We start from the raw sequence: 8,407 nt of genomic DNA on the forward strand, positions 1-8,407 counted from the left end.
CCCGCCCTCCTCATTCATGACCGGGAGCGACGAGGCAGATAAGAGCATGCGCAGATTGGGGGGGTGCGCCTCCTGACTCGGCTGTCTATCCGTGCGCTTTTACGCGCCGAGCCAAAGGTGGGAGGAATAGTGACTAATGCGAGTCGGGTGGGAATGTTACCGTGGCAATGAGCTCAGCGGGGATAGCGGTTCCGGGAAACGTTTGAGCAAAGCGGCTGCTCTTCACGGCCGTGCCTAGAAGATGGCTCAGTCAGACCCCGAATATATTTCCAGGGAGGGACAGTGGTCAGCCCAGTATTTTTATGCATTCAGCACCCACCCCAATTTAGCAACTCTATTCTGGATGCGGTAATGGTGATGATTGCGATGGTGGTTTCTCTAGCCCGTGTTGAATTGTGCATTAGCTAATAGCCTCAGAGGTCCAGTAGGCTGCTGTTTGCAAAGTTAGGTCCAAAGCTGGCTTTACCTTTACTTAGGCGCCTCTCGCTGCTTTTGTTTTTGCTGCTTCACTGTCTTCCTTGCCCATTTCTGTAGTTTTGGAATGAGTAACGCAAGGTTTGGAATGAGTAACACCTTAGCGTTGGAATGAGTAACAAAAGATGAAAAAGCAAATAGGCCTCTGTTTTGGAACATTTTGGCTCCCGAACGCTGAAAACCCAGAAGTAAGTGTTCCGGTTTTCAAACGTTTTTTGGAACTCAAAAGTCTTTCAAGGCGCGTTTCTCTTTTTTTCCCCATTGAAATTGTTGGCAGCCCTTTGATTTTCGCTTTTCGAACATTTTGGAAGTCGAATAGTCTTCCAGAACGGATTACGTTTGAAAACCAAGGTTCCACTGTACAAGGCATTCAGTTAAATGTAGCTAAGACACCACAAATGCTTCATTACAGTCCTGTACTGGCTTAGCCACAGCTAAACCATAGTTTGAAGTTTCAACTTAATAGTTGGTGGGTTCAGATGAAACAGTAAACTATTTGCCAAGAACCCAGAAGTAAGTTAAGAAATTGTGGAATGTAAAGGGAGAATGAGATAGCTCTTAAGCCCATGGTTTGTGCCAGTTTGTGTACAGAAAGGGAAACCATGGTTTGACATTTTCTGAATCATACCAGACTGTAGCACATGAAGGCTATAGCGAATGAGTGACAGCAGGGCAGTCTCTTTTCTTTTTTTGCTTATGTTATTCTATTGTTCTGTAAAGGGCAACTCATTTTTTAACTTCTGACTTTTATTGGTAACTTTAAGAGGCAATCCTATGGCAAAATCCATTGGTATGAGTAGCTTAGAAAGCAGTGGACCTCTGACTCAGTTGGCTGATTCCTGATTCAGTTGGGCTCAGCCAGCATGAAGCCATCAGTCCTGGCACAGTGTAAGTGGCTGAGCTGAGGCCAATGTCAGTTTCAAGAAGGGCTGTTCTGCAGGCATAGTACGGGCACGACCAGAGAGGAGGGCCATAACCTGGATCCCAAGACTAGTCATCTTGGTCATGTGACCTGGCAACCCAGCATAGAACACTATTTTCAAGGCTTGTTTTCCTTCCACCAGGCATGAGCAGAGCATGTGTCTTGTCTGTGGAGCTGTCTGTCTGTTTGGTTGTAAATCTTTTTGGTTGCCTGGGCAAGATAAAGTGAAAAACAAATTTAATAATAATGAAAAAGTGTAGAAATAAAGTTCAAAGAGAATTACATATTGGAATTTCCTCCCATGATAATTTGCTTTGGAATTTACACTTCAATAACACATGAACACATTTGTTTACAAGGAGGCAGCATAGAAGCAAATCATAACTGACATATGCTATATATTCCAAGGAGTCCCCAAAGAAAATTGAAGGGAGAATGCCATCATACATTACCTAGCATGTGTCAAAACACTGGTGTTTTCAGGGTTTGCTTTCATGCACTGCTGCCTTTATTTTGTATTATCTTCTGATTCAACATATCCACTGAGCATTTCAGCTAAGAACATGGCAGCTTTGTATGGCAGTACAGAAATCTGAACTAACAACACCTTGATTCAAAAATTAGCTGGTATTAGATAAAAAGATACGTTCTCTACTGAAGTTGAAATGAGATTGAAAACTACTAAGGCAAAAGGAATAGCCTTTTTTTTAAAAAAAGGACCTCACAATGCCAGGTGTTAGATTATAAATTATTTTGAACAGTTTCTAACAATCACCTTGTTATAAATCTTAGTACCCTGCATATTGCAAAAGAAAGCATTTTTTTAAAAAATGTAATGCTCATTTGTGGGCAGAGTGACATCATTTTATTTATCATAAAATAATGAATTTTGTCTGCAGTTTATGAGTGGGGAACAAAGACTTACAGTATAAAATGCTAGGTCCAGTCTTACTGCTAAGCACACCATGATAGGCTGCTTATGGCAGTACCTTGCAAAGGTGGCATTGGATGATACATGTGGGTGCCAGAATACCTTATCAGAGCTTAAAGCTGTTTGATATTTTACTGGCAATATAATATATTTGCCTAGAGTGAGGTGAAGTTGAGAGAACATTCTTAATCCAGTTGGTGTCCATTTTGCATGTCTTAACTGCTAAGTCTTGTTTTTGTTGCCATTCGTACTAACATTCCCCTGGCTTCATATTTCGTTGCTGAGATAAGATGCCTGAGTCATTCCTTCAGGATCATAATTGGATTAAGAGAACACATCGTTTCCAGGATTCTCCACAGGCAATATCGGTATAAGACCTTTCTTTATTTACTGTAATCAGCATGCTCTTACTTTGTGTTTGAACCAGGAGGTCACTAATTGCTCTTTTGTATGTTCAGAATGAAACATGGAGAAAGGAAGAAGTCACACATGTTGGGTTCAGATGCACAAAAGTTCTCCATGCAAAAAAGATCCTAGTGGACATAGAACCAGGTCAGACTATTTGACCGTCTACCCAAGTTTCTATAACTGGCAAGAGCTCTCCATGGTGTCATGGAGAAACCACATCAACAGCTATCTAATCCTTTTAACTGTGGATGGCAAGGCTTGCTCAATAGAACCTTCTGCTTACAAAGAATGTGCTCTGCCCCTGAGCTTTCATCCCTCTGCATGGGAGAAAGTAATGTCTTCTCTGGTGCAATCATTCCTTGTGCCATTTTCCACAGGATGTTAACCCACAGTTTCCATGCTTTTGGAGCACACCTGAAATGGTTAGTCCCTTAACTCTCATATTAAAAATAAATTGATCTTAAAACGACCAGCTGGAATAGGGACATATCAGGGTGGTGCAGGAAGGAGCCAAATTGCTTGATTAATTTGATGTAATCTGCAAACTTGGCTTCCATTCTTTGACTTGCTCCTGATTCTATACTACAGTCTTTTGTAAGAATTACTGTACACTTCCCCCCATTGTCCATCTAGTCCTTCCCTCTGCTTCCCGTTTTTTTTACCCATTATTTTCCTAGTGTGCCTACTAAATGTTAATTCAGTGCTAGGTCATGTTAGAGTAGTGACTATCTGAAATACCCAATTTTGAAAATGTTTCCCTAATTATAATTTTCTTTATTTTGTATATGCTTAGTACATAGCTTGTATAAATTAAGCAAGACACATCTGGCTTCTTTTGCAATTAGTTTGATGTCAACCCAATTTTCAGTAGATAGATTGGACTACAACTACAAAGGTTGACTTCCATGGTAGAAGAAAGGTAGGATATTAATATACTAAATAAATAAGTTATTTTGAAAAAGACACCTGACTAGCAGGACCTAGAGTGCCAAACTGATATTTCCACTGAATGCCCTCAACTTTTCTTAACAGTCCATTGTTTCAAAGGAATGTCTTATCTGAGGGAGGTCAAACAGGTAGCTTGTAGCAATGTTGGAGCAAGTAACACTTCATTAATTTAGAGTCATTGCACATAAATCACAAGGAATTCTATTATGCTGATCTAAAGTACTTCATTTTGGATTTTAAGTTGGCTTGCCATCCCCCCCCCATCCCTCAGTCTGTGCTTTAAAATATGTCTCTCGTTTCTGGTTCACTAATGTTTCAAAATGAGCAGAGACTTTGTGAACTGAGATTTACAGTGCTTCAGTGTTCTACTTAAAATTATTATTTTGTGTAAAGTAAGTGTTCTGAGCCAAATGAATGAAGAAGAAAAAATACACTGAGAAATCTTACATTCCACACCTCAAATCTTAGATAATAATTAAGTTCATCTGTGTCACCCTCCCTTTATTGTCTTCTACACAATACTAATAGCCATTTAGGTGTATTTTTATTTTTTAAAAATCTTTGGGGTCCAAGACATATGTGTGCATTGTGAAACTTCTGAGTGCAGTCATATTTATCTTTATTCTTAATAAAAGAAACATAAAGGCAGCTGGTACCATTTTGTAGGATGCATTTAGTCTAACAGCATGTATGTACAGTATTGGTCTTCTTACTGAGTTCAGACAAACCAGTAAGAGCAGAGTTGAACACAAACCTCTTCCTCTCCGCTGAATGGCTACCAGATTGCTCCAGACCAATTTTTCCCAACCTGGTACCCTCAAATATTTTGGACTATAACAACAATCAGCTCCAGCCAGCACAGCCAGATTGGGAAATGATGCTCCAGTCTATTTCTTAGGATGCACAGCCTCTAGGGAGCCATTGGCATGCCAGGCAGTGAAGTAAGAGTGAAACACATGACACTAGATTTCACAGTGTCCAGAAAGATGAGGAAGTCTTCCCTTCAGAATGGAAAGGCACACTGCAATACTGAAAAGCACTTTGCTCTTAGGTTCATTTTTGAACTTTCTCCTTAAAGAGATAACCCTGAATCTTTCACTTGTAGTTGAGCAAACGTGTTACAAGAAAGAAGATTCAGACTGAACATCAGGAAGAACGTTCTGACAATGGAATGGACTTCCTCGGGAGGTTGTGGGCTTTCCTTCTTTGGAGAAAGCAAACATGCATACCATAAACATTTTTTTCATGAATTTTCCTCGATGGCAAGTCAGCTGAAGTTCTTCACGAAAAGAGGATTAACCAAGCAAGTCATGACTATAAAGTCAAAGCAGTTCAAGGTCAGGGTCCAATTGGTTCATGGGCAAAGCCAAGCCAAGAGGCAAGTCAGGGGCAGTTCTTGCTCCGATTTAGAGTAGGCAGGACATCAAGCTAGCAGGCAGCGCACAGTACTGATACAGAGACATTGTACCAGCAGCGCTTCCACCCTGGCACTTGTGGTTTTTAGCTGGAGCTGCTGGAACCAGACTACAATCTCTGCTAACTCCCATCCATTCTATCCAGAGAGGTATTCTTAAGTAGAGGGTCTTATTTCTGAGGAAACCATTACTCCTAAAGAATCCTTGCTTGAAGTCAGACACTTCCCTGGTTGGGTTGGGCTGGGTTTGCTTTTAGTGTTTGAGGCATCACCTCTTTTGGGGGCTTGGGGCACATTCATTCTTGATGTCAGAACTCGCTCTGGGTGCAGATAGACCCTCCTCATGCTTGTCGCAAAATCCTGGCTCCCCATCTCTGAATCGAAGGTGACCCAGGGCTTGATTCCAAGGCCTCTTGGTCATCCTCTGTTGAAGATTCCTTTGGCCAAGACAAGACAGGTAGAGAATTATAACTATGTATGATTAACTTACCACATATGTGTGTAGTTAACATTAGCTTTTATAGTGTATTCCTCTATAACCCTTGCTAGAATAATTGAAATGTAACTTATGCATAAAGGAAATATATAGAAAAAGGAATGTACAATATGCACTTCAGAATATACATTTTACAGCTTCATGTAACATTTTCTGTTTCTAGTGGGGGGTACTGTGAAGATTTGAAAAAGCTGGATTCATCTATGGTGAAAACACATCAATATTTGTTTTGTTTCACAGCAGTAGTATAAATATTAAATATCTATAATGTGTCATTTAAGAATTGTTCAGCTAGCCTTAGCTCATAACGAAGTCAGTGAAACAAGAACTGATAATGATCCTAATTGCTGGGCTTAGATGCTACTAGAAGCATTATAAACCTTATGTCCATAAGAGTTTTGATTTTCCACGGGGACACACTAATGCATTTTACAGGAAAGCTAATGCAAGGAGTACTTGACCTCATAGCTTCAAAGATCTAAACACAAGCAGCTTTGTTACTGTTTTAAACTGACAAAAATGAGAACTGAGCATTGGGTCCAGTTCTACAACTTTAATGTGAACTGGATACAACTAAAATCTGCTTCAAAGTAAAATGCATATAAAATGGTTTCAGTCTGGTGAGTGGTTCTTTAAACTTCTTAATCGTTTGCCCCTCACATACAGAATAAATACCGGAAGTAGAGTTAAAAAAAAGAGAGAGTAAGGGAGTTGCCTGCATGAGGGGAAACAGGATTATGTGCTTGCTTACCACAAAGCCACAAAAAACGGTCACAACTGTTCATAATGGGCTTTGATAACACCCACCAGTATTACATACCTGCTAACTTCTAAAAATCCACTAGCATTTCTTCAGATCAACTTGCTTAATGTGTACTAGGAGAAAACACACAAACAAACACACACACACACAGTATATGCTTCATATGTTCATACTGAGGCTAAATAATTTTCAGCCTAATTTCAATGCCAAGCCTTACTCTATATGATACAATTAATTAATTAATTAAAAAGCAAAAACAAAGTAATTTTGTCTCACCATTGGCATACTGGACATATCTCTCTCTCTCTGTGTGTCTCTCTCTCTCTGTGTGTGTGTGTGCGTGGTTCTTTCTGGAGGACAGGGGAATCCAAGTCAGAGGCCATTCCTGGTTTCTCTCAGGAGGACCAGATGGGGATGGGATGGATTTCCTGGCATTCTTGAACACCTGGCTCTTCTTACTCTTGAAATTAAGTATTTAATGCCACCCAAGCTATAATCACCCTCCCATTCTTGTACATTAGCCTTCCAAGTGGGCAGTGACCTACAGCAAGTTAATTATGAGCTCAAATGAGAGTCTATGCTTGAAGCTTCAGTACCAAAGAGCAGAATTTTCTTCAGTCAAAGCAGATTTGGAAATACATTTATCACCAAGTCCACAGACACCGCCAGACTTTCATGCACATCAACTGGAGAATTTAAAACTTGGCCAAAGGATACATTCATTAAATGATCGCTTCCTTGTGCGTGGGACCAAAAATTATGCCTCAGAGTATTTGGAAAGTAGGTCAAGACCCTGAAGTGGATAAAACACTAGAGCTCATACCTATGAAACTTTAAGCCAGCCTCAGGGACTGGGCACTAGTAAAATACACCTGCTTAAGTGTGCAGAAATGCCATTAAACTATCGGTATTGCTGTTCACAAATCTTGCCTTAAGTCCACAAAAGCCATGAAATGGAGGCAGGAGAGACTTAGCCACCTAACTGCTTACATGGCTCTTTCTCTTTCTCTCTTATCTCCTGGCACTCACTATAATATTATATAACTACAAGATATAACAGAACTATAAGATATAGTAAATAATGCACAAAAGTTTCACCACCCACCACATATCTGTTAACTAAATATCATCTGGGGGAATTACCATCGTGTAAGTTAACATGAATGTTACTCTTTTAATTGTAGTGCAAGGCTGCCAACTTTTTCGGATGTGTGGGCATATCTGGAATTTTAAGAAAGTGCCCTGGGTGCAAGTCACAAAATTGCTCCGGTGAAGGCATCACAAAAAAAGGCTGCTGGGTGGGGTGGGTATAACACAAAATGGCTGCCACATCTAAAAGCGCAGGCCACAAAAATGATGCAGGCATTCTCCTCCCAAACAATCAGTTGTTCCATCAATGGGGAAAAGGCACCTGAAGTTCTTTGCACCTCTCATCTGTTCAGAGTGGATGGGAGGCTGTGTGTCCAATCTTGCTATCAAATTATATGTGTGTATATTTAAGGGGTATGTTGAACGTAGCTGAACCAGTGCAAACAGGAACTGAGCAGGAAAAGCAAACTTTCTCTCTTGTATCATGGATATTTTGAAGGGATATTTACTCTCACAGTCACCATAGGTAATACTGGCAGAACATTGCCATAACGCATTATAGTACATGATGTGCTCTGGTAAATAATATTCTCACCTATGGTACAATGTTTGACTTGGACTGAGAAGATGTAGATTCAAATCCTCTCTTAGCTATCTGGCCTTTGTAGCATCACTTTCTCAGCCCCACCCGCCTGATGGGATCACTGAGAGTAGGCTTGTCAACTGGTCAGGAGAAACAGACTGCTGACCCTGTGCCTTTAATATACGGTAAGTGTACTGTAATATGAAACACGGTCACCACAGATAAAACTGCCTTTTTCTCCATCTGCTGCTTAAGAGTGTTTGCACAGTAGGAACAAGGGTACTTGGGTGGGAAAGGCAGTGTAGATGGAATTCAAGGACTTGACCAGGCTGCAGAATGGAATGTAAAAGTGGCAATGGTGTATAAAGGAATATGAAAT

General features: G+C 40.4%; 1 long non-coding RNA gene across 1 annotated transcript; it reads left to right on the forward strand.

Annotated features, from left to right (window-relative positions):
- The first annotated feature begins 81 nt into the window (after positions 1-81).
- Positions 82-6,203, forward strand: LOC308594778. The gene is made up of 2 exons (XR_014011596.1): positions 82-2,695; positions 2,786-6,203. It is a non-coding gene; the product is annotated as an uncharacterized lncRNA (long non-coding RNA).
- Positions 6,204-8,407: the final 2,204 nt, after the last annotated feature.

This window comes from Podarcis bocagei (assembly GCF_964188305.1).
Source record: "Podarcis bocagei genome assembly, chromosome: 9".
In the NCBI taxonomy this organism is placed as follows: Eukaryota; Metazoa; Chordata; class Lepidosauria; order Squamata; family Lacertidae; genus Podarcis; species Podarcis bocagei.